General features: G+C 50.0%; 1 long non-coding RNA gene across 3 annotated transcripts in view; it reads left to right on the top strand.

Moving 5' to 3' along the window:
* LOC141982062 (uncharacterized) overlaps nucleotides 1–24,942 on the top strand; it is a 156,741-nt gene that overhangs the window by 19,107 nt on the left and 112,692 nt on the right. For all 3 annotated transcript variants that reach the window (XR_012637941.1, XR_012637942.1, XR_012637943.1), the window contains exon 2: nucleotides 4,127–4,182. This is a non-coding gene — a long non-coding RNA (uncharacterized LOC141982062). The remainder of the gene's footprint in view (nucleotides 1–4,126; nucleotides 4,183–24,942) is intronic.

Raw genomic sequence — 24,942 nt, 5'->3', positions numbered from 1 at the left:
CCCCAGCCTCAGCGCTGAGAAGCACTTGAAAGGTTCTGGAGACAGTTGGATGGATGGATGAGTAATCCCACCTTCTGCCTTTCAACTCCCAGAAAGCACTTATTCATCGCTCAACTATTTACTCAGCCAGGTCATCATTAGCATGCTTCCCCCAGCGGCGCTCACAGAGGGGGGGAAACGCATATGAATTCAGTGTGTCACACCAAGCCAGCCGCCCACAGTCCCCCGCACACCCCCTGCACACACACACACACACAGGCAATTGTTGGAAATTGTGATAATTCAGCAGAAAGGAGAAAGGGGAAGGAGCGGAGTGGACAGAGTCACTCGGATTCAAATGAAAACACTCCAGAATTTCTAAAGCTCTGGGAGGTGGGAGTTGTTCCAGTCATTTAATGACACCAGGCCAACTGCTATCTTAGGGATGGTTGTGATGGAGGGAGGGAGGGAGGGAGAGGAGGGGGGAAATCTCATCTAGGTTTTCCACCAAATTAAATCCGCCCATCCAAAGTGCGTTCCTTACTAAGCTTGAATCAGATGCTTTAATTGCTCTGCCAGCCCACAGACATAGCTGAAGCTGCATTTGTTCTTGGCAAGGCAGGAAAGCCAACCATAAAAGGAGACCGGGGCCTTATATAACCAACGGATAAAGGATTCCCTTCCAGAGAGAGTTCCCTTCCGGAAAGCCGTCATACGGATAGAGGAGTGGTGGGGTGGGTGCGTGTGTCTTCTCGTCCCAAGGAGGAGGGAGCTGTCCTGGGTCGCTTACTCAGAGGGTTCTCAGTGTTATGTAACAAGGTGGCTCATACTGGTCCCCAGTGGATGTCTCCCCCTTACACTCTGGGCACCGTGCCAGCCATGCCAAGGCAGTGTCCGCACCAGACTATTTGCCAAGCGTCTCCTACCGTCAATAGTGCTGGTTCAGCTCTGATGCTGGCAGGGAGTGCGGGAGCCTGAGCGTGGACAGGATGTCAGCAGTTGCCAGCGTTTTAACGACCCCCTGCTCAGAGGAGAGCCAGCTGATACAGTGGTTCAAAGGCTGGTGGCCTCTGGTGCTCCCACGGGAGCCGTGGTGGCAATGTGTAGACAAAGCCATAGTGGCCGAGGTCAAGCCACACAACTCTCAGCTGGTGCCTGGTGCACCCTCCTCTCCTGGCATGTTGTGATGTAACATGCCATGGACCTAGGGTGCTTCTCCTCCTCCCTTGGTCCCATAGTAGAGATATCCCACTGCTAGACTCACCAGCTGCCTTCTAGGCCCCTCTGGCCATGGGACCGATATCCCAGGGATCCTGCCTTCAACCTCCCTGGCTGATAAACGGCTAGTCTCAGGGATTTCATGGAGTCATAGAAACTAGAGAAGAAAAAGAACAATCCCGCATGGGCAGCACTGGGTCATTCCCTAGAGGACAGTCTTAGGTGTTTTATCCAGCCCACATCCAATGTAGTGAGTTAAGTGAGTGAATCGGATTATGAACCCAGTTTTCAGGTGTCTTGCTTTGCATGCCCCGTCACCACGGTTGTGCACGTGAATTGGGGACCTGCTTGCACAACTGCAGCAACAGAGGATACACTTTGCACACCTAACTGGACACCTGCCACTGTGCAGCATTTCTCCCCCACCTTCCACTGCACGCGCACACACACACACACACACACACTCACACAGCTAGCTCCATCCCGACTGTATCCCACCGAACACTGGAGTGACACCAGCGATGAATTCAGCCCACAATGTAAATAACAACTCGTGTCTCACTCCACACACAAACCCCACGCCCAAAGTCCAAGTCACCGGGAGATTAGGCTGGGTCCGCAAGGCACCGTTTGGTGCTTTGGATCCAGTTTGTCTGATTCCAGCTCTGCTTTCTGCAATGCACTGGTTCCCTCCCATTTCTGGGGGTTGTGTGGGGTTCCTTCTGGGCTTCCTGGGGAATGTCTGGCTGGTGGAAAATACCATGACAACTGTTTTCCTAGTATTGCTAATTAAAGGAAGGTGAGTTGGCAGCAAGGAAGGAAGGAGGGGAGCCAGAAGCAAAGGGAGAGAGAAAGAGAACTGGCACTGAGAGACACGGCGGAATGGGGACAGTGGGAGAGACAGACCCAGACAGAGGGTCGCTGGAACCATGGAGAGGGACAAACAGGAAGAGCGGGGCCAGGAGGGTCACAGGAAAAGGAGACTCTGATGCCTAATTATTATGATTGCCACTGTTTATCGCTTGCCATCATGGTGCAGAGCACTGAGCTAGACACACGGTGCCCTCGTGCCCAGACTGATCGGATGGGGGGCACGAGCGGGGGAGAGGATGACAAGCTGGAGAGCAGAACAGAAGGGGAGGTGAGAGGCTCTCAATCTCCCTGCCATCTATGGAGCCGAGCCAGTGCTAGCAAGCAGAGGAGACACTGGGCAAAGGGAGAAAAGAAAACCAGGGCGGGAAGTGAGCGGCCAGCTCCCATACTGCTGAGAGAGGGGAGGGGAGCAGAAATAGAAAGAAAGAAAGAAAGAAAGAAAGAAAGAAAGAAAGAAAGAAAGAAAGAAAGAAAGAAAGAAAAGGAGGGAGTGAGAGAGGTAGGGAAAGAAAGCTAAATAGAAAGAACATGATTCATATCTCACTGACACTGGGGTAAAATGGGGTTTATTCCCCTGAGATCCCTGGAGCTAACCCTGTGTGAGATCAGAATCAGGCACAAAACATCAGAAGAGGGGAAAAGGGCTAACTAGACCGACACCAGAATGAGTGCAATGGGAGAAAGAGCGCCTAAAACCCAGACAGACCATCAAAAGAACAATGGGCTGGACTGATCCCCGGTGCAGCTCATCATTCTCCAGTGGAGTCCCGTCAGGGCTAAGTTTGAGCCTGTACCTTTAAGAGTGTGGGCTCCCCCCAGAACACTGGGGTCCCCAGAGCACAGCAACCCCTCTGTGCCCCGGCCTCTACAGGAGGGGCAAGAGGCAAGCTGTGGGGAAGAGCTCCCCTGGCCACCTGCAGTTGGGTGAGACAGCTCCCTGCATGTGCTAGGGATGTGCAGAGATGCTGCCTGCAGCCCCCTGTGCTTTCATGTCACACGCTGGCCCTAGAGAGATATTTCCCCTGGGGTATCAGTGGCAGTTGTCGACCAAAAGGACAAACGCCTACCCCAACGAGTTTGTGTGGGTCCTGTATTTGCCATAAGGGGAGGCTGCATGGCCAATGGAAATAACATGGGCTTGGCCCTCCTGGTTTGAATCCCGGCTGCACTCCTAACTCTCCGTGACCCTGGGGAGAAATGTCCTCCCTGCCTCAGTTTACTCATCTACAAGACAGATGCAGGAGAGCAGCTCAAATCAAGGTGCTAAAGGAAAGCATGTAGGCTGCATAGTGAGGTGCACAGATGAGAACAGGCAGAAGGTGCTGCATTTGCAGTATTTGCCCTGCCTAGAGCCTTACTGTGAAGACTCGCAACGTGAACTAGTCTGGAGCAGAACTGGCCCCCACCACAGCAGTTTCTGGTCAACTCCATTGCAATCACATGGTGGGATTACAGCTTGAGCTGACACCCGGAGCTAGCTCTAATCTGGCTAGCTCAGGTTCCAGAGCCGCAAAGGCATGGCAGCGTGAACTTCTGCATGGGCTGTGCAAACCTGCCCACAACCCTGGGGAATTATTCATGATGCTAGCCTGTGATTCATAGATTTCAAGGCCAGCGGGACCTTTCTGATCATCTAGCCTGACCTCCTGTATAGCACAGTGCAGAGAACTGCCCCAAATCAATTCCTAGTGCATACTGCTTAGAAAAACAGCCAGGCTTGATTTAAAAATTGTCAGTAATGGATAATCCACCACGACCTTTGGTAAATTGTTCCAGTGGTTAATTACACATGCTGCTAAAAGTTTCTGCCTTATCTCCAGTCTGAATTTGGCCTGCTTCAACTTCCAGCCATTGGATAGTGTTAGACCTTCCTCTGATAGACTGAAGAGCCCGTTATCAAATATTTGTTCCCCATGGAGGTCCGTATAGACTGTGATCAAGTCACCCCTTAACCTTTTGAGTCTATCACAATAAGGCAGGTTTTCTAATCCTTTAGTCATTCTTGTGGCTCTTCTCTGAACCTCTCCAATTTATCAACATCCTTTTTCAATTGCAGCCACCCAAACTGGGCACAGGATTCCAGAAGCAGTTGCACCAGTGCCAAATTCAGAGGTAAAATAACTTCTCTGCTCCTACTCGAGATTCCCCTTTTTATGCAGCCCAGGATGGCATTAGCCCTTTTGGCCACAGCATCACACTGGGCACTCATGTTCAGCTAATTATCCACCAAAACCTCGAAAGCTTTGTCCGAGTCGCTGCTTCCCCCGTCCCCCATCCTGTAAGCATGGCCTACATTCTTTGTTCTTAGATGTATACATTAGCCATATTATAACACATATTATTTGCTTGTACCCTGCTTAACAAGTGATTCAGATTGCTCAGTGACCTGTCCTCTTCATTATTTACCACTTGGCCACACCCCAAGACTCCAGTAAAGTCACAAGGCAGTTGTTTTCTTCTAATACTGAACAAGGAACTTTACTGGAATAAAGAAAACAATGGGCTTGTCTTCACTGCAACGGCCATCTTGAGCAACTCCTCTCCGCTTAGCCTTGCAAAACACTGAAGGTGCCCAGCGGGACTAGATTAGTAGTTGGTAACTTGTGCTAACTCCAGTTGTAGCTGCATCTGTGATGTTGCACTCTATATGATTTTATGAAAATATGCTAATGAGTGTGAATATAATGTAACTGGAATATGCTTCATGCAAAAGGTCTCTTGTAAGGTATAATTACAAAGTTTATAATCTACTGAGTGTGGTCATCCATTTTGTATAAATGTATCATTCTTGTATCTGAAAATAGAAAGATGGAATGTAACTCTGAGGTCCTATTGTAATTATGCAAAGTGTGGGCCATTAATGGTGGTTTGGAATCTTGATGGCTCCCATCAACTAGAACAATTGGTTGTAAATGGCTCTGTTTACTTGCAAGCCTTCCTGTGAGTCAGGCCAGGAAGAATGAAGGTTTTGGGTCTCACCGGACACGTGACCATGTCTCCTGGTACTGGAATCCTTCTTAAACCCGGTGCTTTTCCATTTAGAAGGAGGGGTGGGAACCCAGAGAGACAAAAGATTCCCACCTTGTGCCAAAGGGGGTGGAACAGAACAAAGGAGGTGCCAGTCATGAGAAATTCCCTAGTTACCATCTGAGCTGGAGATGACAAGAACTGTACCAGGGGAAAGGATTGGGCCCAGACTAGGAAGGAGTCCAGTCTGTGAAAGAAGCTTATTGGAACATCTCTGAGGGTGAGATTTTATCTGTACTCTGTTTCCTAATGTATTGGGCTTAGACTTGCATGTTTTGTATTATTTTGCTTGGTAACTTACTTTGTTCTGTCTGTTATTACTTGGAACCACTTAAATCCTACTTTTTATACTTAATAAAATCACTTTTGCTTATTAATTAACCCAGAGTAGGTAATTAATACCTACAGGAGCAAACAGCTGTGCATATCTCTCTATCAGTGTTATAGAGGGCAGACAATTCATGAGCTGACCTTGTATAAGCTTTATACAGAGTAAAATGGATTCATTTGGTGTTTGGACCCCATTGGGAATTGGGTGTCTGGGTGCTGGAGACAGGAGCACTTGAGCTGTTTTCAGTTAATTCTGCAGCTTTGGTGCTCATGGTTCAGACTCTGGGTCTGTGTTGGAGCAGACTGGCGTTCTGGAGGCCCAACAAGGCAGGGTACTGGAGGCCCAAAGTGGCAGAGAAAATGGGCCCAGAGGTAGTCTCAGCACATCAGGTGACAATCCCAAGGGGGTTTCTGTGATTGAACCTGTCACAGCGTCCCCACTGCATTACTGGCTGGAGTGTCAGCCACACCCAATCTTCCCCCTTCCCACTGCCTGGATGGGCCAGAGAGCTGGAATTTAAAGCACCACTTAACTCAAGCGAGAGATTTTTGTGCATGAATGGGTGCCGTTTTAGGGGCAACACGGGGGTTTATAGCTTGAGCTGACAAACCCACAGCGTTATCCATAAACTGTCCAGCCTTTCTCCCTCCTTCACTGGAGAGGGCAGCCTAGATTAGAGGCTTCCCCAGCCTCAACCCCCCAGCCTTCCTGCTATAGATTTAAGGAAACAGTGCACACACCCTCTCAGCTCTGCCTGCGGCAGAACGTTGGCCAGTCGGTTGTTTTTCTGGAAGCAACGTCTGCGGGAAGAGCAGTCGGAAGGAGAGCTAGAGATGTGTAAAAAAAATAATGACAATAATAATACATTCGGAGTTCTCTAGTCATCCGTCTCCAGACGGGGAACATTGCATTCCATTCAAACCGCCACTCAGAATGCACAACATACCAATCACAACACAATTCACATCAGCGCCTGCACTGTTCTTGCCTCCTCAAAGCGTGGGCGCCCACTGTACTTCTTTGCTGAAGCCCCCTCATTCTGTGGCAGCGGGGGGCTCGCAAGTGGGGGACATCAGAGGGTGAGTGCTTTATTGGTATTAATTATAATTATTATTGCTAATAGTTGGGAGCAGGGAAGCCTGCGAGTTGTTCCCACTTTTTTTTCCCCAACAAGCACTTCTTTTTGGAGACAGATAAACCTTTTCCGGCATTAAAAAAAAAAAAAAAAAATCAGAGCGGCCTTTATTTTCTAATGCAATGCCTTTTGGTTTTGTTTCCTTGGTGGGCGGGGAAAATATTAACAAGCGATTGTCTCCCTGCAGCGTCAAACCAGCGGAGGCTTAATCAAGTAAACAAACTCATTCTCTTTATTATTACTGCTGTGCTTTTTGCCTTTCCAATCTGAACGGTGTACTTGGCTGTTCTGACACTGATGGGATTAATGCAATAACAGGGACGTAGCTAAATTGGCCTGGTATACTTGTCATGTATGGAACTGATTAGCTGAGAGGGTACGTCTGTTGCTAGAAAAATAACCAAGCCACATTTGGATCTTGTTTACATTGGTGAAAATCTGGACTACTGCTGGTCAAGTCAATCGAGTGACTCTAGATTGGCATGGATGTAGCGGGGCGTGGAATCCGGCCCCCATTGATTAGCTGGGGTTATTTTTTAAGTGTGTGTTCCTCTTCCTTTTAGCATTGAATTCTCTATCCACAGTTTCTGAATTATGTATGTTTTAATGCCTCTTCAGCAGTAAATTTTAAAATGATGGGGAGGAGGCATTCTGGTTTGATCTCCAGCCACCCCAGGGCCTGGTTTCCATCAATGGGTGAGATTACACTGACTGTGTCTGCAGAGTTCTCATCAGTCGCTACTGTGCAGTGTTGCTAACCTGAGCCTGAACCAGCTTTGCATCAAAGTCATCCAGGGACACGATAATCAGCCAGGTTCTTGAGGGCTAATGGAAAGTGGCACTTTCATGTTAGAACAGAGAAATAAACAGCCCACGCGGTGTCCTTGATGCCTGTACCAGGATCATAGAATCATAGAATATCAGGGTTGGAAGGGACCCCAGAAGGTCATCTAGTCCAACCCCCTGCTCGAAGCAGGACCAATTCCCAGTTAAATCATCCCAGCCAGGGCTTTGTCAAGCCTGACCTTAAAAACCTCTAAGGAAGGAGATTCTACCACCTCCCTAGGTAACGCATTCCAGTGTTTCACCACCCTCTTAGTGAAAAAGTTTTTCCTAATATCCAATCTAAACCTCCCCCATTGCAACTTGAGACCATTACTCCTCGTTCTGTCATCTGCTACCGTTGAGAACAGTCTAGAGCCATCCTCTTTGGAACCCCCTTTCAGGTAGTTGAAAGCAGCTATCAAATCCCCCCTCATTCTTCTCTTCTGAAGACTAAACAATCCCAGCTCCCTCAGCCTCTCCTCATAAGTCATGTGCTCTAGACCCCTAATCATTTTTGTTGCCCTTCGCTGGACTCTCTCCAATTTATCCACATCCTTCTTGTAGTGTGGGGCCCAAAACTGGACACAGTACTCCAGATGAGGCCTCACCAGTGTCGAATAGAGGGGAACGATCACGTCCCTCGATCTGCTCGCTATGCCCCTACTTATACATCCCAAAATGCCATTGGCCTTCTTGGCAACAAGGGCACACTGTTGACTCATATCCAGCTTCTCGTCCACCGTCACCCCTAGGTCCTTTTCCGCAGAACTGCTGCCTAGCCATTCAGTCCCTAGTCTGTAGCGGTGCATTGGATTCTTCCATCCTAAGTGCAGGACCCTGCACTTATCCTTATTGAACCTCATCAGATTTCTTTTGGCCCAATCCTCCAATTTGTCTAGGTCCTTCTGTATCCTATCCCTCCCCTCCAGCGTATCTATCACTCCTCCCAGTTTAGTATCATCTGCAAATTTGCTGAGAGTGCAATCCACACCATCCTCCAGATCATTTATGAAGATATTGAACAAAACCGGCCCCAGGACCGACCCCTGGGGCACTCCACTTGACACCGGCTGCCAACTAGACATGGAGCCATTTATCACTACCCGTTGAGCCCGACAATCTAGCCAGCTTTCTACCCACCTTATAGTGCATTCATCTAGCCCATACTTCCTTAACTTGCTGACAAGAATACTGTGGGAGACAGTGTCAAAAGCTTTGCTAAAGTCAAGAAACAATACATCCACTGCTTTCCCTTCATCCACAGAACCAGTAATCTCATCATAAAAGGCGATTAGATTAGTCAGGCATGACCTTCCCTTGGTGAATCCATGCTGACTGTTCCTGATCACTTTCCTCTCATGTAAGTGCTTCAGGATTGATTCTTTGAGGACCTGCTCCATGATTTTTCCAGGGACTGAGGTGAGGCTGACTGGCCTGTAGTTCCCAGGATCCTCCTTCTTCCCTTTTTTAAAGATTGGCACTACATTAGCCTTTTTCCAGTCATCCGGCATCACGGCATTCCTATGTGGAAGGGGTGGTGTTGGCACCATTCCCACTGTCCCAGCACTTGCAGGGAGACCCTGGTGGGTCTGGGGGTCTCTTGTGGGGCTGGAGTGGGCTGAGGCCTCGGTATTGTCCCCCCTGACTTGTTGATACATCAGCTGAATCCCCCGCTACTAGGGAATCCTCTTTACACAAGGCAGGAGATGCCTCAGCAGCATGGGTAAGGAGTGGACATCCTGGCAGGTGGGCCCAGAATCAAGGAAGGGCACAGAGAGATATCATCCGAGAGCTGCAGGGTCTGAGGGTCAACCCCTTGCTCGTTCCATGGTGGGGAGGATGGGACAATGCACGAAGCCTGGGAAACAAGCAGGGAGAACTGGAAGTCCTGGCACAGTCAAGGAATTATGGTGTGACTGGAATAACAGAGACTTGGTGGGATAACTCACATGACTGGAGTACCGTCAGGGACGGAAATAAGCTGTTCAGGAAGGACAGGAAGGGCTGAAAAGGTGGTGGAGTTGCATTGTATGTAAGGGAGCAGTATGATGGCTCAGAGCTCAAGTATGAAACTGCAGAAAAACCTGAGAGTCTCTGGATTAAGTTTAGAAGCGTGAGCAACAAGGGTGATGTCGTGGTGGGAGTCTACTATAGACCACCAGACCAGGGTGATGAGGTGGACGAGGCTTTCTCCCGGCAACTTGCAGAAGTTACTAGATCGCAGGCCCTGGTTCTCATGGGAGACTTCAATCACCCTGATATCTGCTGGGAGAGCACTACAGCGGTGCACAGGCAATCCAGGAAGTTTTTGGAAAGTGTAGGGGGCAATTTCCTGGTGCAAGTGCTGGAGGAACCAACTAGGGGCAGAGCTCTTCTTGACCTGCTGCTCACAAACCGGGAAGAATTAGTAGGGGAAGCAAAAGTGGATGGGAACCTGGGAGGCAGTGACCATGAGATGGTCGAGTTCAGGATCCTGACACAGGGAAGAAAGGAGAGCAGCAGAATACAGACCCTGGACTTCAGAAAAGCAGACTTTGACTCCCTCAGGGAACTGATGGGCAAGATCTCCTGGGAGAATAACATGAGGGGGAAAGGAGTCCAGGAGAGCTGGCTGTATTTCAAAGAATCCTTATTGAGGTTACAGGGACAAACCATCCCGATGTGTAGAAAGAATCGTAAATATGGCAGGCGACCAGCTTGGCTTAACAGTGAAATCCTTGCTGCTCTTAAATACAAAAAAGAAGCTTACAAGAAGTGGAAGATTGGACAAATGACCAGGGATGAGTATAAAAATATTGCTCAGGCTTGCAGGAGTGAAATCAGGAAGGCCAAATCACACCTGGAGTTGCAGCTAGCAAGAGATGTTAAGAGTAACAAGAAGGGTTTCTTCAGGTATGTTAACAACAAGAAGAAAGTCAAGGAAAGTGTGGGCCCCTTATTGAATGAGGGAGGCAACCTCGTGACAGAGGATGTGGAAAAAGCTAATGTACTCAATACTTTTTTTTGCCTCTGTCTTCATGAACAAGGTCAGCTCCCAGACTACTGCACTGGGCAGCACAGCATGGAGAGGAGGTGACCAGCCCTCTGTGGAGAAAGAAGTGGTTCGGGACTATTTAGAAAAGCTGGACGAGCACAAGTCCATGGGGCCGGATGCATTGCATCCGAGAGTGCTAAAGGAGTTGGTGGATGTGATTGCAGAGCCATTGGCCATTGTCTTTGAAAACTCATGGCAATCGGGGGAGGTCCCAGATGACTGGAAAAAGGCTAATGTAGTGCCCATCTTTAAAAAAGGGAAGAAGGAGGATCCGGGGAACTACAGGCCAGTCAGCCTCACCTCAGTCCCTGGAAAAATCATGGAGCAGGTCCTCAAGGAATCAATTCTGAAGCACTTAGAGGAGAGCAAAGTGATCAGGAACAGTCAGCATGGATTCACCAAGGGCAAGTCATGCCTGACTAATCTAATTGCCTTCTATGACGAGATAACTGGCTCTGTGGATGAAGGGAAAGCAGTGGACGTGTTGTTCCTTGACTTTAGCAAAGCTTTTGACACTGTCTCCCACAGTATTCTTGCTAGCAAGTTAAAGAAGTATGGGCTGGATGAATGGACTATAAGGTGGATAGAAAGCTGGCTAGATTGTCGGGCTCAACAGGTAGTGATCAATGGCTCCATGTCTAGTTGGCAGCCGGTAACAAGTGGAGTCCCCCAAGGGTCGGTCCTGGGGCCGGTTTTGTTCAATATCTTCATAAATGATCTGGAGGATGGTGTGGATTGCACCCTCAGCAAGTTTGCAGATGACACTAAACTAGGAGGAGTGGTAGATATGCTGGAGGGTAGGGATAGGATAGACAAATTGGAGGATTGGGCCAAAAGAAATCTGATGAGGTTCAACAAGGACAAGTGCAGAGTCCTGCACTTAGGACGGAAGAACCCAATGCACCGCTACAGACTAGGGACCGAATGGCTAGGCAGCATTTCTGCGGAAAAGGACCTAGGGGTTACAGTGGGTGAGAAGCTGGATATGAGTCAACAGTGTGCCCTTGTTGCCAAGAAGGCCAATGGCATTTTGGGCTGTATAAGTAGGGGCATTGCCAGCAGATCGAGGGACTTGATCGTTCCCCTCTATTCGACATTGGTGAGGCCTCATCTGGAGTACTGTGTCCAGTTTTGGGCCCCACACTACAAGAAGGATGTGGAAAAATTGAAAAGAGTCCAGCGGAGGGCAACAAAAATTATTAGGGGACTGGAACACATGACTTACGAAGAGAGGCTGAGGGAACTGGGGATGTTTAGTCTTCAGAAGAGAAGAATGAGGGGGGATTTGATAGCTGCTTTCAACTACCTGAAAGGGGGTTCCAAAGAGGATGGCTCTAGACTATTCTCGGTGGTAGCAGATGACAGAACAAGGAGTAATGGTCTCAAGTTGCAGTGGGGGAGATTTAGGTTGGATATTAGGAAAAACTTTTTCATGACGAGGGTGGTGAAACACTGGAATGCGTTACCTAGGGAGGTGGTGGAATCTCCTTCCCTGGAAGTTTTTAAGGGCAGGCTTGAAAAAGCCCTGGCTGGGATGATTTAGTCGGGGATCGGTCCTGCAATGGCTATTAGCCAGGATGGGCAGGGATGGTGTCCCTAGCCTCTGTTTGCCAGAAGCTGGGAATGGGCGACAAGGAATGGATCACTTGATGGTCACCTGTTCTGTTCATTCCCTCTGGGGCACTTGGCACTGGCCACTGTCAGAAGACAGGATACTGGGCTGCATGGACCTTTGGTCTGACCCAGTGTGGCTGTTCTTATGTTCTTAACAGAGCCATGTGGTAGCTTTTAATAATATTACAGCTGGCAGTCTCAGCAGAGACCGGAGACTGTATGGGTCCTGATTCCCCACTCACCCGTAGGGCTGGGAACATCTCAGGTAATGGCTGATACACATTTAATAATGACAAATAATTACTAAAGACCGTGTATATTTGGCAGGGGTTCTGAGTGTGGGAAATTCACCCTGCCCCTGCTACAAAGGCCTTCAGTCTTCAGTGTGTCAGGACTGGGGTGTGGGTGGTCAGACCTACTGGTTGGAGCCACAGCAGTCAGGAACCAGAAGTCAGAGCCAAGAGTCAGGAACTGAGGAAGGGAACAGGCAGGAACGGACTAGAGCAGGGGAACAGCAAGGCTAGGAAAAAGGCAGGCATAGGAGCCTCACTTCAGCCAAGCAGGGGGTCCTACTGCAAGCCAGTTGAGCTCATTAATCTGCCTGGCGGCTAGTCCTTAGGCGTGGCTGACAGGGCTGGATCCTGACCCAAAGCTGCAAAACTCCTTTCACCAGCACTAAATTCACCAAGGGCCAGATTGTGACTATGAGTGTGCAAGGGGAGGAGGGGAAGCAAGCTTCCCCCACCTCCTCCTCCATTGACTGCTACAGCACTCTCAAAGGGGGTTATGCCTCCCTGAAGCACAGCACCTCCTGCTGGTCCCACTGGGGTAGTGCAGTGCTGCACCATGGCCAGTGAGGGCCAGCCTTCACAATCCAGCTCCTGAGGTTGAAACAGTGCCAGTCAATTCAACAGCTCACTCCTGAACCCTGCCAGGGGCTGAGGGAGAGCCCTGCTCCGAGGAAATGCCCACGTCAGGGGCTGCGCATGTTGGGGGGTGGGGAGGGTGAGCCACTCTCTTCCGCACAAATAGACTTGTAGGTAAGAGAGAATGATTCAGCCTGGGGGCAGGTCCCCGCTGCACCACAACCTCCCTGGGTGACCCCAAGCAGATCATTGGCTCTCTCTGGACTTCATCTGGGAAGTGGGGATAACCAGACTTCCCTTTGCCTGTTGGCTGCTTGGGGCAGGTGTGGACAGCCATGGGTCCGTACGGCACCTGCGGGGCCCTGATCTCAGCCCTACGGGGCCCCAGATAAGTCCAGAGGCATCAGGTCTTTGGCAAAGCTCTTTCGCTCATCACGGGTGTCTTCCTCCATGTCACCCAGAATAGCCTGTGTCACCACTGACCTTATGAAGCAAAGGCGCCTCGGGGGAGGATATCTGGATTTCCCGCCCCACCTCCCTTTTTTCTGTTAAGTTTTCCCCAGCACCTGCTTGGAACACCCTCGAGAACAAAGCTGGTCTGGTCTGCTCCTGCTCCCTGCCTTAGCGAGGCTCAAAGCCGGAGTGGGGAGAGATTCAGAGGCAGGAGGGGGAGTGAGAGGATGACAGGGAAAGTGTGGCGGGGGGTGAGGCGTGGGAGGGATAGACGTGTAGGCTGAGCATGTGTGACAGGTGGAGAGAGAGCGATCTCCTTGACTCCCAGATTCCTGAACATGGTGCTGTCATTCCGTGCAAACCCCCCCCCCACGCTTCCCCTGCTCTGGAAAGCAGTGAGACACCCTGAGACAGTCATAGGGGAGAGGAGGAATGCCTCAGAGCGATGAGGAGAGGGGGCTGAGATGCTGTGTAGCCACCTCCCGCTGGACACTGCTGAGAAACAGACCTGGGGACCAGAGCCCCTAGCCTGGGAGGGCCATGCCCCCCCTGCCCCGACAGACAGTTGGCCGGTCTCTGTCAGGCTTGGCAACACCCGGCATGCCCAGAAAGTCTCCTCAAATTGAACGGAGAGTGATAGGGCAACTGCACAAGAGGGGGAGATTCTGAGCCCCCTTCCCCCCTGGCTCTGCTCCCCGGCTGGCATCCTAACAGCAAGCCACGGTCATTACGTACCCCGAGGGGAAAACATACCAGCCCCATGCCCAGCCTGAACCCGCTGCTGTCTGGGCCGCGTCACTTCCCCACGCTCTGCCTCTTGTTCTGCAGCTCAGAGCCCCAGCCAGCCAGGTGCTGAGCATCCCCCTCCCCTAGCAAATCACCAGGGGCAGAAGACACCGAGCGCCCTGCTGGCGCCTGCCAGGATCAGGGCTGTAAATTCGTCAGCTCTTGAGGGTGGGGATCTTGGCACTGTGGGCAGCCCTTCCTTAGAGAATAGAGCAGCCCCACTGACAACAGGAATAACTCACGTGAGGAAGGGTTTGCGGGATCATGTCTACACAGCATCTTAAGACGATAACAGGGTTCAAAAAAGAACTAGCTAAATGCATGGAGGATAGGTCCATCAATGGCTATTAGCCAGGATGGACAGGGATGGTGTCCCTAGCCTCTATTTGCCAGAGGCTGGGAATGGGCGGATGGGTCAGAGCCCAAGTCCTGCTGCGACTCAGGTCCAGGCCCTGTCATTTTGCAGTGTGGACGCAGCTCAAGCCGCAGCCCCAAGGCAGAAGGGCTGCGTTGCACAGCATGGACATGTTAGCATGGCCGTGAGACCTGGGTCCATCAATTGCAATGCAGTGTGGAAGCTGAAGTGCTGGCTTGGAAACACCAAGTCAGCAAGCCCGGGTGCCACAGACCCAGGTTTACGCTGCAGTGTAGACACACCCATAAAGTGCCTTGCCCATGTGGGGCACTGCCGTGCTGGTACTGTCAGCGTATGGCACAGAGATAACCAATGCCCTGTGTGCCCAGGGTTAACAGGTATGGCATTCTGGTCATTTCGCCTCCCTTCCCCCGCACACTGTACGTCTCCAGTGAACCACTTTGAGAATTCACCCACATCCTGCCCCAGCCTGCCTGGGGACACTGGGTCTGATCCAAATCCCACTGGAGTCTATCGAACGATTCCCATGGACGCCAGTGGACTCTGGATCAGGCTCATTGTCTTTGCTGGAGTGTGGCACTCACTGGGGTTAAGGGCAGTTCATGCAGCGCTGCAAGACCTGCTGGTGCCGGGTGCCCTGTGACGAGGGAGGAGGGCTAACCCAACCAGGGACTGACGGAGACACTGGTGCGACATTCATTGTCAAGGTGCCAGTGTTGCGTGCGGTACGAGATTGCGAGCTCTGGAGAGACGGACTGGAGCTCCCCTGGAGATCAGGCCATCTCTCCCTTTCTTGCAACCTCTATTTATCAGGAAACCACCATCCACTGCCCCCTCTCTGAACAAACACACACACCAGCTCTGGATTTGTTTCCCTTCCCCCAGTGGCACCAAATCCTCCTCCCCAAAGCTGCCTAGGCGGGCTGGCAGGGGGGCAGAGTGCGGGGGCATGGCACAGAGCTGGGGCATGCTACGATGCAGGATGCTGCAGCGTGCCGTGAGTCAGGGTACCGGGTTGTGCCAAGGTGCAGGAGGCAAGGACATGCCGAGGTGCAGAATGTTGGGGCATACCATGGCTTTGGCTGCTGGGGCATCCCAAGGCGCAGAATGCTGGGGCACGCCACGGCTCAGGGTGCCAGGGTGTGCCATGGTACCAGATGTTGGACTGAGCTACAGCGCAGTGAGCTGGAGCCTGTCACAGTGCAGGATTCTGAACAGGATGTGGCCAGGAGTCACATTCAGACTTGATTCAAGAGGGTGAAACTCCCTTGACAGTTAGCAGAGCTACCCCTGCCCACACCAGCTCTCAATCTGCTTCAAACCTTGACGAAATGCCTCTTTTTCTCCATATTTGGGGCATCAGGTGCGCAGCGCAGACTTTGTTCCCTTTTTCTTCCCTCTCCCCTTTTCTCTCCAATATGCTTGCACATTACCTGTGCCGTTTAGAGCAGCTAAAATTATCTCACTGAAACATCTTCACTGTCTTCCTTTGTTGTTCTTTTCTTTCTGGCTCTTTCCTGCTGGGCAGCTGGAGCCTGTCCCGGTACTTGAAAGAAAAACAATCATGCAGCTCAGTTAGGTTTTCTTTAGGAACAGAGAAGTAGAGGATGATGTGATGAAACCAAAACCACCCAAAGTGTTTTGCGCAACCTTCAATCACATGACCCGTCCTGCCCACTTGAGCCTAGTGGACAACCTTTACTAAGTGCTTCAGAAGAAGGTCTCCTTGCTACCCCAGCAGCCCCCCCAAAATCCCTGCCAATCTGCAGTGGAAGGAAAATTTCTTCCCTGCATCGAATCTGACAGCTGGTGTATCCCTGTGCATGACAGCATGAATCACCATTGTAAAGCAACAGAATCCATTTATACATCGAGCTACTGTTAGTGTCCAAGCAATTATCCTCGTTATTCTTTAATCCTGAACCCTATTGTGATGCTGCCAGACCAGGTGGCAGTTCATGCTAAGGCCCTTAGGCCTCATGGAACAGTGACAAATGGACACCTGGAAACCATCCTGGTTCCCCTGTGCGTTAGCATTGTTCAAATAGGTGTTAAGTTGATCAGAATATGTTCAATGTTTAGATCTGATGAAATGCTTGGAGGATGTTGCCTGCATTGATCTCACTTCCAACTTCTGTAGCTCATGGTATAAGTTATGCGGAGCATTTGCATTTTAAAGCTTTTTTGTAACTGTAATGCGCCAAACAGGAAAGACGCATTAATTAACGTAAGTGCTGGTCTTGAAGGCCCATTGAAACCAAATGAGTCATTGTGAAAGATCAAAGGACAAAGATTTCACTGATTTCCTCCCCTGCCCCACCACACCCATGAAGAGGAGACAGGTGCAAACACTTGTCTCATCAGTTTGATCTCTGGGGGAAGGGAATGAAAATCCCTGACCAGAAGGAGCTGTATCACTACGCTGCTTGGAATTTGGGGAGGGCAACGTTTCTAAGCATAAAAGCAAGGGATCCCCAAGTTGCTTAGCTTGAGTTAGCACTAAAGGACTTATTGGGTAGGTCTACACTGCAATTAATAACCCGTGGCTGTCCCACGCCAGCTGACTCAAGCATGTGGGGCTCCGGCTGTGGGGCTCTTTCATTGCAGTGTGGACTTCCAAGCCTGGGTTTAGGACCCTGAGAGGTGGAAGGGTCCCAGAGCTCGGGTCGCAGGCTGAACCCAGAGGTCTACCCAGCAATGAAACAGCCGCGCAAGCCCAAGTCAGCTGGCACGGGCCAACCATGGGTGTCTAATTGCAGTGCAGACACACCAACAGAACTTGCATATTACAGCAGCTTCTATCACCTTTTGGAATTTAAGACTCATTCACACGACACAGGAGAGCCATGCTGACCACTTGATTCTAGTGGACAAAGCTCTGTGTGTGTTTATCTGCTTTAAATTTGTAAATAACTCTCATTTCTTTTTCTTAGTTAATAAGTCTTCAGTTAGTTTATTATAAGATTGGCTACAGGCGTTGTCCTTGGTGAGAGATCCGAGATACAACTGACCTGGGGTAAGCGACTGGTCCTTTGGGACAGGGCATAACCTGAATATTGTTGTGAATTTTGGTGTTAGGGACCATCTATCACAAAGGCAGGCTAGCCTGGGTGGCAAGGTAGATCGGAGTATCCACGGGGACTGTCTGTGACTCCATATTAAGGCTGATATAGCGCCTGAGGAGTTCACACTTGGTGCTTGGTTGGTGAAATCTAAGAGCAGAACTCACAACCCGTTTGGGATTTGTGCCCTGGGTTATAAGAGTCTGTCCTGTGGACGGGACACACATTCGTGAGCCACTCCAGACAGCTTGACACCTATCCCTGTGGATTCTGTCAGTACTATTGTATTCCTCTTCTTTAGTTCACCATTTTCCACTGGTTGACTTTTTGGCATCTCCTTGAATGTCTGCAGCTTTGTACAGACCTCGCGTTTGGGGGGGATTGCAGCAAGAGGCAGAATTTGGGAATGTTTTACCCATAGACGCTGGGTATAATAGGCCAGGGGACGCTAAGCCTCCCCTGGCCCAGCCACAGCCACCCCGGACACCTGGGCCGTGGTGGCCCCGCCTGCACTCCGCCCCTTCCCGTCCCTGCTCCGCCTCTTCCGTGAGTCCCTCCTCTCCTCCACTACACACCCCCCTTTCCAGAGGTCCCCACGGCTCGCCATGTCCCTGCGGGGGGGTTGGGGAGGGAGGAGGGGGTTGGAAGAGGAGGGTCACGATGGGCGGGGGAGCCTCGTGGGGGCAGGGGGTGGAGGAGGGGAGGCACATGGTGGGTGGGGGGGGCCTCGTGGGAGGTGGAGGAGGGGAGGGACACAGCGGGTGGTGGGGGCCTCACAGGGCTGAGGGGTGGAGGAGAGGAGGGACGTGGGGAGTGGCGGCGAGGGGGCTGAGCGGGGACGGGACCGAGCCAGGGCGGAGCCTGGGGCAGAGCAGCTGTGGACGGTCGGCGGGGCCGCGAGTGGAAAAGGCAGGACGGGGAGCTAGCCTCCCCCAGGGGAAGCTTCACCCGCCGCCCATGGTTTTACCCTTCCAACCTAACCCCATTTCTCCACCCCAAAGATGGTTTGTTTAGGAAAAATATTTTAGCACCTCCGGGGCTACCTTTCTGAGAAGCTCACTCAAGCCAGTCTGGCAAGGGACATGTGCGTTGCTTATACCAAATGACAGGCCGCTGGGGTTTTTCTTCCATTAGATTGTTTTTCTTTCACACAAATACTCACCCCTCTGCAGCTTTTATTCATGCTCTCTCCGCAGACATTTTGTTCTCTTCCTACCCTTTGCACGGTTGTTTGCCCTCATTCTTCAGAAATGCATGCTTAAGGGAAAGCTCCTAAATCCATATTTAGGAATTTCGGTGGGACCCACTGTTTTGAAAATGAGGCCATGCATAGACTTCGGAGCCTAAAGCTAGAATCCTATTTTTGACCATCTGGAGCTGGGTAAAGAGACAAAATACCAATATTATACTTACCATGGGAACGTATGGGGCATTGTGGGTTTAGCAAAGCAGCAAGATATTCTGGGATGTTCTGGATTTGGGAAAGGACTGTTAGACTACTCTACTAAGTTTCATTAGAGGATCGTAGAATACAGTACCTTTATTAAAGAAAGCGCATCTGGAGCTGTTCATAAATATATTCTTTCTTTAACATTTTTAATTGCTGTGAAAGATCTGGTCTGCCAACGTAGTTCCCTATCTACCAGAACCTAAGATTTTCACTATGCATCTGTTGCATGTTTTGGAGGCAAATCATAGCTTGTATAGTTTCTTGAGCAGTCCACTGTTGATAATCCGTTCACATCGGTGTCTGAAGGATGGGGTGACAAGCAACTCTTTTGCTGGGCAACCTTTATAAAAGCTTGAGTAGCTTTCCTGAAGCAGGAGTTCAGTGTTCTTAAGGAGATCAACTTGAGAAAAGAAAAGAAAAGAAAAGAAAAGAGCCGCAGCAGAATGGAGAGAATCACTAAAACAGTTTCCCAAGTAAACGAGAGGCCCACTCAGTATAATGAGACAGAAAAATTCAAGAGACCTAGAAAAAGAGCTTGTGTATCTGTTTTCTTTGACATTTTGGAACAAAGTTGGTGCGTAGGAAAGGTGTCAGAACTATACTGATGTCCTGTGTTTCTTTACAGTACCGTCATGAGGGGGAGTTTGGTCTCCATGGCCTATGTAGTCCCCAGCCTCTCTGCTCAGGCTGTCAGCAATCGCACCAAGTGTTAAGAGCTGGATTCAGGCCGCCACGAGCAGCGCATAACAGCAATAACTTTATCGAAGCTACTAGGGCAGTGGTCTCCAAACTTTTTAAGCACACGATCACTTTTTGAATTTAAGTGCAACCCACAATCTACCCCTTCCCTTCCCCGAGGCCCTGGTCCTTCCCTGAGACCCCGACTCACTCACTCCATCACCCCTCCCTCCGTCACTTGCTCTCCCCCACCCTCACTCACTTTCACCGGGCTGGGGCAGGGGGTTGGGGTGCTGGAGGAACTGTGGTCTATGGGCTGGGGCCGAGGGGTTTGGACTGTGGGAATGGGCTCCAGGCTGAGCCTGGGGCAGGGGGTTGGGATGCAGGAGGGGGTGAGGGGTCCATGCTCTGAGAGGGAGTTTGTGTGCATAAGGGGGCTCCGGGCTGGGGTAAGGAGGTGGGGTGCAGGAGGGTTGGGGTGCGGGCTCTGGGAGAGGGCCCAGGGCTGGGGCAAGGGGTTGCAGTGCAGGAGGTGGCTCAGAGTGCAGGCTCTGGGAGGGGGCTCAGGCGTGGGGCAAGGGGTTGAGGTGCAGGAGCTCTGGGAGGGGACAAGGGGTTGGAGTGCAAGAGGGTGTTCAGGGTGCTGGCTCCAGGAGGAGGCTCAGGGCTGGGGCAGGGGGTTGGGGTGTGGGAAGAGGTGAAGGGTGCAGGCTCCCGCCAGGCGGTGCTTACCTTGGTCGGCAGTGCAGCGGTGCTAAGGCAGGCTCCCTGCCTGCCCCAGTCCCGCACCACTCCCAGAAGTGGCCAGCACGCCCCTGTGGCCCTTAGAGTGCGGCACGTGGCTCCGCACGCTTTCCCTCCCTGCAGGCACCACCCCCGCAGCTCCCATTGGCCACAGTTCCCTGTTCCCAAGCAATGGGAGCTGCAAGGGTGGTACCTGCAGGCAGGAGAAGGGCACAGAGACCCCCCCGCCCCCCTCCTACCAGTGGCCGCAGAGACGTGCTGCTGGCCACTTACTGGAGTGGCACGGGGCCAAGGCAGGCAGGGAGCCTGCCTTAGCCCCCCTGCGCCACCAGGATTTTTAGCAGCCGGAGACTAAGATCGACCAGCAGAGGCTCCACCATTTACCAGTCGATTGCGATCTACCGGTTGGTGACCACTGTACTACGGTGACCCGATTTTATAGGGACAGTCCTAATATTTGAGGCTTGTCTTATATAGGCACCTATTCCCCCCCACCCCATCCCAATTTTTCACACTTGCTGTCTGGTCACCCTAAAAGCTACTAACTTCTGAACAATGCTGCTATTGCCAAAGGTAGATGGCACTCTTTATATTAACTGTCTGCACACGTACAGTTGTAACAGCTCTCCCGGAACACCAAGCTGTGCCGTGTGCCGTGGGAAGGACAAGACACACACCAGATGGCAATGACCTGCTACAGCCATGACGAGGCCGGATTGGAGCCAATGATTAGAGCTCGGGAAATTTTTTCAGCTGAAACTCCCCCCGCCCCAGTGAGAAACACAGATTTGGCAACACCAACATGTTGATATTGCCCCTTTGTTCGGTTGGGGGAAGAAAAATCCAAAAGATTTCAAACAACTTTTAGTTTAAAAAATGTCCTTGGGTTTTCAGAGTAGCAGCCATGTGAGTCTGTATCCGCAAAAAGAACAGGAGGACTTGTGGCACCTTAGAGACTAACAAATGTATTTGAGCATAAGCTTTCATGAGCTACATCGGATGCATTCCTTGAAGTGAGCTGTAGCTCACGAAAGCTGATGCTCAAATAAATTTGTTAGTCTCTAAGGTGCCACAAGTCCTCCTTTTCTTCTTGGGTTTTTAAACATTCAAAAATGGAAGCACATTTTGATATTGTTAAAACAAAATATTATATTCCAGCCAAATATGACTCTCCCCCCTGCAAACTTTTCAATTGGCCAAAATATTTTTTTTAAAAAAATCACATTTGGTCCGACCTGAAATGATTTTTTGCTTTGACTTTTCAAAATTGCCAATGAACAGAAAACTCCGTTACCCACTGGGCTCTCCCAATGAGCTAGTAAAATACAACATAACCCTTTGCCAAAACCTGAGCTATCCGCCACCTCTTTTTATGAGGAATGAAAGAGCTGTGCTTTGTCTGATTGTCAGTTTGGAATAAATATTTCAAGAGCCCTCAAAGACTAAGAACTTAAATCAGTCTGGGGATAATTCATCTGTCGACACAGGCTGGGTTTCTCTGTCTTCTCTTTGATGGGATAAAGTCCAGGTTCCACGTTCGCTAGGAAGGAACCTGGTTTAGTCCATTTAATTGGCATTGATGTTGCATTCCCATCTTCTTCATAATCTCATTACAAAGCCCTTTCAGCTGGCAGCTGGCGTGTTTTAATATTTTAAAGATCAAACTGCAGAGGGATCCAGCCTTTGAAATCTCTCATTTAGCTACAGCATGTCATTTCTCCTTGCGTGTGTTTCTCTGCCAACTGGTTTAATGTTTCCTTTCTCAACCACTCACCGCATCTGATACCATTTATGGAGGGTAGCACGCCATCCCTTTAAGCGGGAGACTTGTATCCGATTCATCCACGTCCTTGTGCAGGCATTTGCACCAAGGCAACATGGGTGCAAAATGGCATAACTGTTCCCATCTGGTCGTGTTTTAGCCCTACCTCGGACCGGTATAAATAGGACCCTACGAAATTCACAGCCGTGAAAAACACGTCACAAACCATGGAATCTGGTCTCCCCCCCATAAAATCTGGTCTTTTGTGTACTTTTATCCTATAGCAGCATTTCTCAAACTGGGGGCCCTGACCCAAAAGGGGGTCACAGTATTGCCACCCTTACTTCTGCACTGCCTTCAGAGCTGGGCAACCGGAGAGCGGTGGCTGCTGGCCGAGCACCCAGCTCTGAAGGCAGCGATGCCACCAGCAGCAGCGCAGAAGTGAGGGGGCATGGTATTGGGGGGGGCTGTCACTTTTGGGGGAGGGTCATCATGGGCTTTACATGTTTATATTTTGCCATTTTTAAATCCATATTCATGCTTTGCTACAACACCGTGAAATTTAAGATTTAAATATCGGAAACCACGAAAGACAACATTTTAAAAATGCTATGACCATGAAATTTATGAAAATCGGCCATGAATTTGGTAGGGCCATGGGTGTAAATGATGGCACAAGGTGCAGGCAACGCTGAGCCTCCTACAACTGTGATCGGAGCTCGTTACCCTGTGCTACCCCCAGCAGAGGGTCAGGAGCTATGCCCAAAGATCCCCAGTATGGTGCTGCCCGGGAGTGTCTTTGCCAGCCAGCGCCCTCTCATGGTTGTGCGTGGTGTTGTGGCAACTCTGTCCTTTCCTGCACCCCTCCAAGAGTCATTTGGCCCTGTGCTGGCTGGCATCCTCTTATGACTCCAGCTCTCTGCCCAAGCCGTTCATAATCTCTCCTCTTCTGGGGCAATGCAGACTGATAGACCTGCAGTCTAAGTGACCCTAGTGAAAGGTCAGTAACCCCAGGCCCCATAGAGTCTGACTCCTTTGCTCCAATGGGTTTACTAGTCTTTGCTGGGGATAGTAGGAGAACCCACCCACTCTGCCTTCCAGTCCCTCAGTCTCTCTGGCAGCAGCCCTCTTATCCCCAGATGTTGCTGTCCCAGGGATTAGCCACAGATGAGGAAACAGCTAGCCTCCTGTTAACACCTTAATAGCCTACCTGTTAACCCCTTAGGGTACGTCTACACTGCGGCTAGGAGCATGCCTCCCAGCCCAGGAAGACAGACACATGCTAACTCCACTGGAGCTAGCATGCTGAAAATAACAGTGTGGGTGTTGCAGCACGGGCAGCTCAGGCTAGCCACACAAGCTTGGACCCAGGGATCAGGGGGGCTTGATCTCAGGCGGCTAGCCAGCACCCCTGCCCATGCTATAATGTTCACACCACTATTTTTAGCTTGTTAGCTCAAGCCGAGCCAGTGTGTCTGTGTCTACCTGTGCTGGGAGGCTTGCTCCCAGCTGCTGTGTAGATGTACCCTTAGTGGCCATGGTAGGATGGGGTGGATACCCCATCACAGGTGCATTTACAGAAGAACATCCCCTGACTTTTATCTTTCTCTCATTTGGAGCCAACCCATTTGTACGTACAGCTGGGTGACATTGTACAACCAAAATATTTTTTGGCAAAAAAGGCAGATTCTACGACACCGAAACGTTTCACAAATTCGTGTCGATTTCACCAAATAGTTTCAGTTGGGAAAAAAAATTAAGAAAAATTCTGTACAATTGAAACGTTTTGTTTTCACATTTCAAAAACAAAATGGTTCCACTGTCAATTCTAAATAACTTTTCATTTTGAAATTTTCTTTCATTTTATTTTTTTTAATGTAAAACATCAACAAAGCTCAAAGTCAAAATAAAGTGCCTTGTTTTGGGTCAAATAACATTTAATTTGACCTGAAATTATTTTCTTACTTGGCAATCAGCTGAAAATTACAAATAAATTCATTTTTGGTTTGACTCAAAACATTTTATTTTATTTTACGGAATTGCAAGTAAACTGTAAAAAGGTACTTGCACAGCTCTATCGGTATGTCACTCAGTACGCTTGTCTTTTCAAATTTACTTTGTGAGAGGATTTAAAAAGCTATATCCTTCAACATCTTCTCTATGAAATTAAATGCCAAACAGAAGAGGACCACATTTGGCATTTTCCTACAGTTCATTTAATAGTCATTCATTCATTTAACCTAGAGGCTTGTCCATCCCTTATTTCATACCCACTTGTTTTGACAGTGGCATGCACTGTCTCTAGATCTCTTCTCCAGATTCGAAAGAAAGAAAGAAAGAAAGAAAGAAAGAAAGAAAGAAAGAAAGAAAGAAAGAAAGAAAGAAAGAAAGAAAGGAAAAGCAATGGGCAGGGCTGGTTGAAATGGTACATACTCCCTGCCTCATCTGGCACAGAATTCCTGTTCTTGCACATCACACAGACGAATGTAGCAGACTTAGCAACTGGGGAGTCCTAGGAATTAATATTATCAAAACACACACAACAAGGGAGGATGCGGGGGGGAGGGCAGGGGGCTGCTTAGGGAGATCCAGAGAGTGATGGGGTAACATTAATCAAGGAAAACTAGGAGGATCTCAGGGCAACTATTCTAGCAGGCAGGCTGTGGAATATTCTCCCAAGGGAAGGATGTATCCTGTCACTTTAAGAGCCTGATAAAAAGCCCACAGGG

The sequence above is a fragment of the Natator depressus genome, chromosome 2 (assembly GCF_965152275.1).
Source record: "Natator depressus isolate rNatDep1 chromosome 2, rNatDep2.hap1, whole genome shotgun sequence".
NCBI classification, from domain to species: domain Eukaryota; kingdom Metazoa; phylum Chordata; order Testudines; family Cheloniidae; genus Natator; species Natator depressus.
The sequence above is the reverse complement of the archived record's forward strand: the minus strand, read 5'-3'. Positions and strand labels throughout refer to the sequence as shown.